Source organism: Meleagris gallopavo, chromosome 4 (assembly GCF_000146605.3).
Source record: "Meleagris gallopavo isolate NT-WF06-2002-E0010 breed Aviagen turkey brand Nicholas breeding stock chromosome 4, Turkey_5.1, whole genome shotgun sequence".
NCBI lineage: Eukaryota > Metazoa > Chordata > Aves > Galliformes > Phasianidae > Meleagris > Meleagris gallopavo.
In genome coordinates this window covers 41486508-41497977 of record NC_015014.2, presented here as the reverse complement: position 1 = coordinate 41497977, position 11470 = coordinate 41486508, and the positions used below count along the sequence as shown (strand labels likewise).

At 33.9% G+C, this 11470-nt stretch overlaps 1 long non-coding RNA gene across 2 annotated transcripts; it reads left to right on the top strand.

The window, feature by feature from the left end:
- Positions 1 to 251: 251 nt before the first annotated feature.
- On the top strand, positions 252 to 10548 carry LOC104910742. 2 transcript variants are annotated; one of them, XR_793379.3, is made up of 4 exons: positions 252 to 427; positions 551 to 662; positions 4514 to 4699; positions 9386 to 10548. It is a non-coding gene; the product is annotated as an uncharacterized LOC104910742 (long non-coding RNA). The 2 variants fall into 2 exon arrangements; XR_793378.3 differs by having other exon boundaries at positions 4514 to 4722.
- Positions 10549 to 11470: the final 922 nt, after the last annotated feature.

Genomic DNA, 11470 nt, shown 5'->3' with positions numbered 1-11470 from the left:
TAAGAGACAACTTTTGATTTATTCTTTTTGTTGTTTTGGTTTCTTATGTGTTTGCTTTTTGTTGGTAGTGATTTTTTGTTTGTTTTGCTGAATTGTTGTTTTTATCACTAACTCATTGGCACTTATTCTTTTCAGGAGGTATAGGAAAAGCTAAGACACTAAAAGTCTCTTTTGCATTCCAGTTAGTAATTTTCATCTCTGCAAGCTGAGAGGAGTGTAGATAAAGTAGCAGAGGCAGTCAGTGCTTCAGCATTAGTCAACATCACAAGTCTGAGGCACTGAGATCAGAGTAACATTAAAATATTTGAAGCTTTTAAATAGCTATAAACAAGAATAGAAAAGTGTCTCTATTCAAGCACTTGACTCCTGTAGCTCATCTGTAGCTCATTCTCTTGCTGATATATGAGAAAAGTTCCAAACAAATGAGGTATAGAATATTTATTCCTTACTCCTATTATTTTTGGCATTTTAAAATATCATTGTTATCCTGTAGTTCCCAGCTTATTGTATTTTGTTTATTCTTGGACTTTCTAAATCCCGCTGGTTTTAGGTTGTGACCTCATTCACTGAAAGATAACATCTGCACTTTACACAGTGCCTTTGCTGTAAGCGAAAATACGCAGAGTCATACGAGTCTTAGACCAACGGCTGTTGGAAATCAGGTAAGGTTTTTTGCATTATTTTTTAAATACTGACATTTTTCAGATGTTTTCTTTCAAGCCAACTTAAAAATGAGTAACTTGTAAAAGCTGTAAGCGTGGGATGGAGAGGAAGATAAGGAGACAGTCCCTGTTGTCATTATTTGAAGTGCAGTTCAAGAAAGAGTATGAATACCCAGCATGAAATGCTCCTCTTAAAACTAATGTCAAGTACAGATATATTTTGTTTCACTGTATCTGATTCTGCTTTTACCCTTTTTCTCCTTCTTACTACCTCTGGGAAAGTTTTCTTCCTTTTTCCTCCATGTTACAGCATGCTAATGCCATTTCCAGCAGAAAACACTGGGAAAAAAAAGCCATTCTTGCAAACACCTTCATATGTTACTTGATTTTTTATGATTTGTCACACTTTCTAGTTCATTTTCTGCCGATAGTATATGAATGTCTGCTAAAAACATTCTTTGTATTGAGTAATAATTTTGGAGTCTTTCAGACTCAAATTCATGCTAAAAATAAGCAGTGAACAGCTGTGACAAGCAGGTAATTTTTAATAATATGAGACAGTTCCTTTCTGTAGAGAATTACTATTCTCTCATCTGAAATCAAGTTTCTCTGCTGTAACAGCAGCTGCCAATTAGGGATGTTGTCTCTTGGCAGAGTACTCATCCCACACTTAATTTATTTAAAATGTGTAGTGTTTCTCCATTGAAGGTGAGGGGTGTATTTCAGTATTTTATGCCATTAGAGGTTCATGTCATGTTACACAAAGTGGTGAGATACTCTCAGATCACACTGTAATACTTGCAGATTCAAGCGGAATTTCTCAGGGGATAAATCCTCTCATCTAGGCTTCTGACAATGTTAAGAAAGAGGAATACTTAATTGTTCTTTTTCTTTTTCTCTTATGTAGCACAGAACACATTTCACTCAATAGAAAGGCCCATAGAGGTTTTCATGATGTCATTTTCTCTGATGCCTTTAAACATTCTTATCTGAAAGTTAGCTGCCAAGCCTAAGCTGTGTTATCTCCTCAGTTAACATAAAATTATAAAATTAAAAAAAAAAAGAAAACGAGATTTCCTATGGATAATTAGCCTCGGAAATGCATCCTCATTTAGACTACAAGACTAGAAGTGGTGAATCTAATATTGTAAATTCACCTGATTTTGTTGCCACTGAATTTTAGCAGTAAGATTTTAGAGAGTATAAAAGGAAGTTTTAGATTCAAATTGATGGAGGTAATAGTAAGGTAATTTTAAGGCTTATAGGATATTAAATTGTTGCAAAGAAGAAAAATCATCCCTTGCCCCTTGTGATTCCTCTTCATTCAGTAAAATTTTTGAATTTTAGTAATAAAAACAAGCTAAAACTAAGGCATATTGAATAATTGACAAGCAGATTTGCAAAGACAAAGATTCTCTCTCTTCCTCTCTCTTTTCATTAATAAGAAAATCCTAACTTCCTTTAGTGATAATAGAAAGTGAGTGCTTAAATAAGAACTTCTGTTACCTGCAAAACAGGCCATTAAATCAGTAAATCTGGTCAAATGAGCAGCATGTTCTTAACATTAATAAAACATGAAACTTGAGGAGATCGCCAACTAGTACTTTAAAAGACTCTACAGTTCTCATGCTATTTTGATTCTAGACTTTTGTTTGGCTTAAGAACTGCATTTATGGCTGCACAAATGTCTGGATAATTAAGAAACTTGGAAAAAATCTAATCTCCTGGGAGCTTAACAGTATTTAGCTAGTCTTATTTTGTTGACGAGCAAGGCATTTTCACAAAAGAACAAAAGAGAACAACTCATAATAAGAACTTATTAAGAGTTATAAAACATGTTTAAACACCCCTGAAAGTAACTGATGTCTTAACTACAGTTTAGAAAGTCATGATTTTTTGTTTGTTTGTTTGTTTGTTTTTGTTTCTTAAAGTTAGATCTGATTAATTCAGTTGTTGATTAATAGATTACAAAACTTCCCTTACAATCTTAGGAATCACCAGTCTGGCAAAAAAGTATAATTAAAAAATTGCTTGTATAAATAAATATAAGTAAACATGCATACATTTTCATACATCCATATATAAAATGTATATTAAAGATTTATGGTAATAAATAAGACTCTCATCACAGATAGTTTCAGACTATGCAATGTTATATGAATTAACTTATTTACTGTATAGTATCTGTGGTATGCATCTATTATATAGAGACAAAAATTGAATGAACAGAAAAGAGAAATATTGAGAACTGAATGTGAAGAAATAAAATACAGGGGAAATAAAGAGGAAAACAATGAGAAGAAAAAGGGTAAAAGTAATAAACATATGGAAATTTTGGCTTTTAAGAAAATGATGGATAAATGTTAAAGTAGTATCTCTTCAGCAGTATAATTTCCTGAAAATGCCACAAGACACAGGCATGGTTATCAAGATGATAGATCTTTTCTTCTAGATCTGAAGCAAGAACATTTTCTTTCACAAGACTCACTTCACTTAGGGATTTTCACTCTGGCTTTTGCTATTTTCCTCTTCTACTTAGTGAAGATTTGCATTTGTTCAGGCAGTTTTCTTCACAGAAGGTATCGCGGTAATGAACTTCTTATTTAATAAGACTCCATAATGCAGACCTGGTTGGGAGGAATGCTCATGCACATACATGAATGCCTATACATACATACACACATATACGTATACATTATATATGCATGTATATTATGTGTATATATCTATATATGTACACATAGCACATACACACATATTATATATGTATACATATATGTGTATGTATATTTGTGTATATACTTACATGTATGTGTATATATATTACAGACCATATATATACTTATATACTGTGTACATAGTCAATATGATAACTATAGCAATGCAGAGTTCAGCAAAGGTTCTATCTCTGTCTGCATATTCCCTTCTTTTCTCCCTGTCATTACTATAATTTGTCAGAATTTGCTAAAAAATCACAAAATACTTAGTATAAACTAAGAGCGCTCTTGAATCTATGGAATACAGATTTTGTAGGAAAAAGGGGATGCAGCACAGGTACAACAGCACCATTCATTCCACCACTTGGATGATTGATAGATACAGGAGATGAGAATTATGGAGAAATATAAATGATATTAGGATATTTTTCATAACACAAATTCTTATCAATGTTTACAGTCATAACTTCTGGTTTTCTCTTCTGGAAAAGGAAAATGATCTGGACACTGGACTGCAGCAAAGTAATTTTTCTAAACATTTCCTACACCAAAATGTTTGATATAAATTTTTCCCCCAACTCTGGATTCAATAGTCAATAAAGGAAAAATATTCACCAAGAGGTTTGCTGCTATTTATTTCACACTTTGGTCACCAGGCAACAGCTTACTTCAGAATTTGAGATTAAAAGTTACAATGTTTGATACCAAAATAGTGTGATAACAAGAAGATGGGACATTTATCTCTTTAAGCTGGACTCTTCAAGAAAACTGCTCTATATGTGGTAGTCTGACATGGTTATACTGAAGTAAAAGGTAGTGGTCTATGTTCATCCATTATATAAAAGTCAACCTTCATGAGATAGGCACAGTGATTGAAGAAGGACCTTTTATATGCTTTACAAAGCTTTCATTTAGACTTCATAGCTTTTATTTCTTGCTTTTTCTGTGAAAACTTATTGCTTCTTCCATACCAGGTAAATCACTCAAGAACAGTGAACTGGAAGCTGCCCACAGGTACTTTGCCTTATGTGATTACACAAGACTTATATTCAGTGAAATAACTCGTACATAATTCAGTTGAAGTAACCACTCATAATTCAGTTGAAATAACCACTTTTTTTTTTTTCTTTTCAGTACATTTGCCCATAGAGAAGATGAATCAACATCAAAGTTGCAGCAGTATTATGAAGCAATTCCACTCCCCTGTTTGTTTTGTGATACTATTGTAAGCCAAGTAAGAATCACAGAATCACGGAATTGCAGGGGTTGGAAGGGACCTCAAGAAACCATCCAAAGGAGTCCAAATCCCTGCCAAAGCAGGTACCTTACAGTAGATCACACAGGTAGGCATCCAGCCGGTCTTGAAAATCTCCATAGGAAGAGACTCCACATCTTCTCTGAACAGCATGTTCCAGTACTCTGTCACCTCTACCGTATAGAAGTTCTTCTGCATGTTAGAACTTCCTGTGTTCAAGTTTTAGGCCATTACTCCCTATTCTATCATAACACAGAATCAGTTGTTGTACAAATTATTGTAAAGACACCCTTAGATATAGCAAGTATCTACTTCTGTCTAGGGTCAGGTGACCGTACTTGAAACTGCCAAAAATTTTAAAGTAAAAAAACTGTTAATCAGAATTTCCCTGAAAAGCTTGCCACTGAAGATGGGAATATTTTGGAAATATGTAAACTAATCATGTATTTAATCACCATGACTAGAGCAGTCAGCAGAAAGGGAGATTTGCCCCATCCTTAATTGAACTATTCTCATTATAATATAGTGTATGAGATTGGTTTATTGCACACCGAGTGACGAACCCATCCTTCAGACAACAACATCAAGCTGTTTCCCTCCATAAATACATGGGCAAGGCAAGATTATTAGGGGGAAATTTTGGCAGATGAGTTCAGGTCAAAGATATACAATCTTGCTACCATTACATTTCTCATCTGAAGAACTCTATGTCTGGATATTTTTTCCTTCTATGTCCACCACAAGAATAAGCATTTGAAATGAAAAACTGGGACTAAAATACAAAGACTCTTATTTCTTTACTATATTCAAAACACATTTCACAATTATACTACAGTTTCAAGTGGCAAATATACACAGTGATACCACCGAGCAGAGAGTAAGAAATCAGTCGTTGTTGTTTGGTATTTTACTACTTGATACAAGTTAATATGGTAGTGTTGAATTATTCATATCTGCTTCACTTTCTTTTATTTTTTTAATTTGTGAGTTCTTTTAAAAAAGCAAAGTATGGCCAGAAATGCACTAACTTATAAAAGGTAAAAGGATAAAGTTCATATCTCAGTTGGTGATTGTATCTAAATTTATGCATCCTTCAAAAAATATGTGCATCCTTTATAGATGTCCTTTAAAAATAAAAAGCTCAGGTAAATTCTTAACTGAACTGAAATTGCTGAAGCGTATGTTGGTATAAAGAATGATAAGGAATGTCATAGGTGTTGCAGCTGTCATTTCTTAAAAAGCTTCTTAGGGCTGAAATGCTGACTTTTGGGCATAAATGTTAAACAACGATTTAAAATGAAAAATATTAAATCTGAGACTAGGATATGCTTTTTACATTCTTATATTTCTATTATTAAAATAAAGGAATGGAAAACTTTAAATTGAAATGTGTGTAAGATAAAACATAATAATTGATAAATAATGTTATGATGAGAGGCCATTAGCCAAGTGTACTTGCACATATCAGTCTGTGAAATATACTCATACATATACTTGGGATAAGAGGAGAAACACTGATCCAGCAAAGAATTTCTAAATGCTTGCTTGTACCTGTTTCTCTTCAGCAGCCACTAAGTATTATTTAATGAAAAGTTTTTATCTTACCCTTTTGAATTATCACCGCTTTGTGACTACAATTCAGTACCATATTGAGTTCAAGTATTCAGAGGGACATTGATTAATTTTAAAAAAGAAGAATTTTGAGTACAGCTTGCTTTTGCAGATTTCTTAGAATCATAGAGTGGCTTGGGTTGGAAGGGACCTCAAGGATCATCAAGCTCCAGCCCCCCGACAATATAACTTAGAATATCTAACATAACAATTCTTATGTTTTTTGTTGTGTTTGACTGTGATACAACTATGGGACAAAAGGGAGTTTAAAAAGAGTTTTGAAAGGTGTTTAAAAAGAATTGTTGATGAATTAATTGTTTACTTTTGAAGTAAATCAGAAGCAAAAATAGCATTTTGACTTCAGATTCCAGTTAAGACTTCAACTACTACCTGAAGCATTTTAATATACAGTACTCACAAATTGCTCATAATTATGTTTTTCATGATTAGATATTAATGGTTTCATTCTGCTGAGCACACAGTTTTCATCATGTCTTTTGGATCATTGCTTATTAAAGTTACATGTCGTCTGACTGAAGGCTGTGAAGTTTGGAAGAGATAAAGAAAATGTCCTTAGACTCTTCTGTTTTTTCTAGCATCCCCACAGCCTTAAGTCATCAAACATAACACCTATCAAAGTCCGAGTGTTAAACCAAACTCAGTATTTTGAATAACTGAACTTGATAATATTATTAGTCAGATTCAATAGGGATATTTTTATTTGGATGAGATTTACCTTATATTTGAGTCTGAACCAAAGCCTTGTTCTAAATCATAGGCTTTATACACAACTGCTTTTCATCCATTTATAAGTTTTTGCAAATCATTATTCACGTTAGCTCAATGAATAATTTCATAGACATACTCACAGGTTTTCTAATGCAAAATACTGACAGTGTGAACATCTACTGAATAGTCAAAGCTCAAGTTGTATGAATAGCTGCCTATGTCACCTTGCAAATGCTCTGCTCCCTAAAGAATTCATCAAATCTTTACAATGAAGAAAAAAGATTACCAAATCCATCAGGGAATAAAATAAAACACTCATGTAAGGTGAACAAATGTGTGTATGTATATATTTAGGGCACTTAGAATCTAGCTAGTTCCTCTATACAATGAATTTACAGGTGTTTAGGCTTTAGAGATAAATTCTGAAGTCTATAAACTAGATTTATTGGCAAGCTTGAAATTTTACCTTTCCTGTTTCTTCCATTCCATTTCAACTGGCAATCTTTAGTTATTTGGAACTGGAATACTGAAGAGAGAAGGTATATCAAAGTTTATGGAGACAAAAATGAGGATATTCTTATGAAAAGAATGACATTAACATTTTTGTATCATTTGTCTAAACATGAGAATAAATCCACAACTAAATAACATACAATCACATCAATCAAAAGTGTCTTTAAACAGAGGAGCTTTGTGCTATACCCTGAAGGGAAACTCGGATTCACAATCTCTGAGTTGAGCACAGGCTATGTTTACTTCTTAAATGTGCAAATCTAGTGATCTTTACCTCAAGAACAGCTACTGAATTAATTGTAAGGGAAGAAATAAGAGGGCGCATTTACGTAATACTTTACAGATTAGCATTTAAAGATGTACTTAACTCAGAGCAGGCCTTGGGCAATTCTGCCATTGTGAAAGCAGCCCTTTCATACTCCTCTGAAGCATTTTTTCACTTACAATGTTCTCACCCTTTAAAGGATCATAAATAGCACAGGGAAGCTTCTAATATGCATGCCTTTAAGTACTAAAATCAGTATCTGTGTATGACTCCATTGCAGCATTGTAAAGTGATGTGAAGTTGTGCAGAAAGGCCGTGTTACCAGAGGAGGACTGTACTTCTCTGTGAAATATTACACAACATAAGCACTAGCTAGGCACAAAATATAATCATGCCACTTCTCTCCTACTTTTCTTTTCAATGATATTTTCTGGAAAGAGGTTGTTTTCTGCTACTAAGTCTTTCTGGGTAGTTATTACATACTTTCAGGCATACTTAGAAAAAGAAGGGCAACACTGATTACAATTCAACTGGTGGTGTTTCATGAGCATTAAAAATGCCAAATCAAACTCATAGCAAGAGTGCTCAGTTCAAGTGCCCTTATCTTTGTTTTGTCTCTGATTTTTACAATCAAGTAACAGTGAAGTCTGGCCTTTCAAATGCCTTTTCTGAATGCATCCTGTGAAACAGCACTACCCAGATCTAGTGAAGCACTGTCTGCTAAATTAAATGACACAAATTTTACATCAGTAGTTTTTGTTTTGTTTTGCTTTGTTGTTGTTGTTTTTTAACAGAATAACTTGAAGCTGTTGACCCACCTTTTTGGGTGAATTATGAAATATTGAGTATTAATTATTTCACACATTCCCATCACTGTCCCATTTCTTTTACTTCCAAGCTGCAAGTAAAGCCCCTATAGAGGGAGATTTCTGGTCTAATACTGCTATGTTTTTCTCCATCACAAAAGTATTTCATTTTCCTATTAATTTTCAACACTCACAAATTAAGATTTTATATCAAGTTCAAACTGCAGATGAGGCTGAATTTTAGCCTTGAACATGTATTCTTCTTTACATCTACTGGGGTTGCCAGGCTGGCTGCATTAGTTAAATAACAAACAATGGCAGTAGAAGAGCATGTTCTATCCGTTCAGAACGATTCAGACCACAGAAAGCATTAAAATATATTCATTTCATTGGAGATAAACCATCAGGGAGAAAGAGTCAAAAAGGGATAAAGTGGCAACCAGGAAGGCCACTCAAGTGAGTTTGTGGCAGTTTTTTGGGGGGAGAAAGTTTATTTAGTTTATTTTTTATCTTGTGTGTGCGTGTGCGTGTGCACACATAGTAAAAAGTAATGAGATTAGACATCATTTTACAGTAATTACATTTTACAGTAGTAATACAGATCTCATTACTTAAACAACTTTTCAACTTCACAGGTTACCTCAACATTTTCCTCTCCTGTTCATTCAACAAGTTTTTCCCCTGCTCGCATGTATTTGCTGGTTGGTTCTAACTTTCCAGAGAGCCATAAATCTCATGGGTCCTGTCCAAGATTTAGTACAACTTCATTCTATCACAAGTATGATTGCATATTTCCTCAGTCTCTCCTCTTCTACTTTTCTTTCCAGAGCTGATTAAACTCTTGGAAAATAACATATTTGAATATCCAGAAGACATTTCCCTGAGACCAAACAGAACACAGCTGATCAAATGTTGAGGAAGGAGTTATTCACAAAAAACAAAAGGAAGTGACTAACAAGTATTTCCTGGCTACTCTGGCTCTCAACTGAACTACTTACTTCAATCTTCTTTTCTCCTTTTTTTCTTTATGAACATCCTCCATGGTATTTCTGACATATAGAATGATCATCAGCAATGCATTTGATACCTTTTCATTCAAGGTTAACTCTCTCTGCAAACATCACTTACTAGAAACTCTGCAGTCTTTAAAATGTGAATTAGTTTGCAGTGAACTTCATAAACCGTCAGCTGTACAAAAGCAGAGTAATCTTAATGTTACTGTGCAGTCATTGAAACACTGGCATATCTCCATTTCTTTTAATGGGAAAAGAAACTTGTTAAGCCTGATCTTTTATTTTTGCTGATAGTTGTGACCCCCACATTTTCCATATCTTCAGTTCTTTAATTTTCACAACCAGACCTGGGGAAATGTTCCAGTTTCACTTAACATTTCTCTGCAGAACATAATGCATACCCTATGCTGCTGAATTACTATAACCTAACTGATTTAGCCAGAATCACTGAAAAGAGGTTGTAGAAAAATGACTGACATGGAGGAAGAAACTGGTAGACCTCATCCCCACAGTCCATAAATCAGGATGAAATGTTTGTTATCAGGCAGTGGTTAGCTCTCCTTTAGCTCTATTAGCCTACTCCAGTGGGATCCTTGCCCTTCTGTTTTAGTTTCATAGGTATTTTCAGTATGCTCTTCATACCATCTGCTGTTTATGGAATGATTCTCTAATGAAGTATACATGCTTTCTCAGAAGAAGAGACTGCGTTTTTTGTGTGTTATGCCCTCTGCAGAGCCATTTCAGTTGTGATATGCTCTGTTAATTTATTAAAATTACTGATTCCCCCTCCTCAAATTACTCTTCACTGGCAAGTGAACTAACTGATTACTCTGATGTTTACAGTACTCCACAGATACAACTTTTATTGCGTGGTAAAAAGAAAAGTAGGCTCTGCTATAAAGTTAGATTCTAATATTTTAATAATTTATTCAGATGTATTTCTTATTTTCAAGTAGTATCTTTTAAAAATAAAGCCTTTCATTTCTATATTTTAACTGGAAAAATGAAACTCCAAGAAAATTAATGTTTACTATGCAAAAACTGAAACAGAATTACATACCATGTAAGAATAGAGTCAAGAATATGTGTATTAGGAGAGATTATGCCAGTAGCAGGTATTCGCAAGTAAATTACAAAACCTTCACCAAGGAATGTATAACAAATATGCTGAAAAACTCTCCATTTCCATAGGCATGTTTGAAGTACTTTTGTGAAATAGGATCAGTTACTCAGCAAATTAAAATACAGAAATTAGAGTTTATACTGAAAATATATGTATTTGGCTCTTTGTCAGAATGAAATCTGCTAGGAAAAGGGAAGCTACATTTAATGTCATATGATATACTTACAACAGTGATTATAATAAAATCGTCAGTAATTACTAAATCACACAATTTTTCAGAATTGGTCATTCCAAACTCTTTGCATTTACACAGTGCAAGAAGAATAATGGCCTTCTTGTACAATAAGAACTATAGGTAAATTGTGGTAAACCAAGCAGAGCAACTAAGTTCTGTCCTGGAAACCTTGTACCTTGACTCAAATAGAAATGATGTGCAGTCACTCTTAACTCTGTGATTACAGAAGCTGGAAGTTAGAGGAACAGACCTAACTGTTTTTCAAGATAGCAGTAAAATGCATATAACAAAACTGACTACAATTTATTTTTATTTGCCTGAATCAGCTTTTCAGGACAAGAGTCATGTCACCTGTGTGTTTGCACAGTCTCTATGGCAATGCATCTGCAGCCATGACTGTAGCTTCTGGACACTCCATTACCACACATATATTAATAATACTTAGCCATATCAGGAAAGGAAAATAACCTTAACAATAGGTCTTAGTAAGATGGCTGCTATTGATTTAAAGTGACCTATGGAGCTAAAACATGTGCCAAAA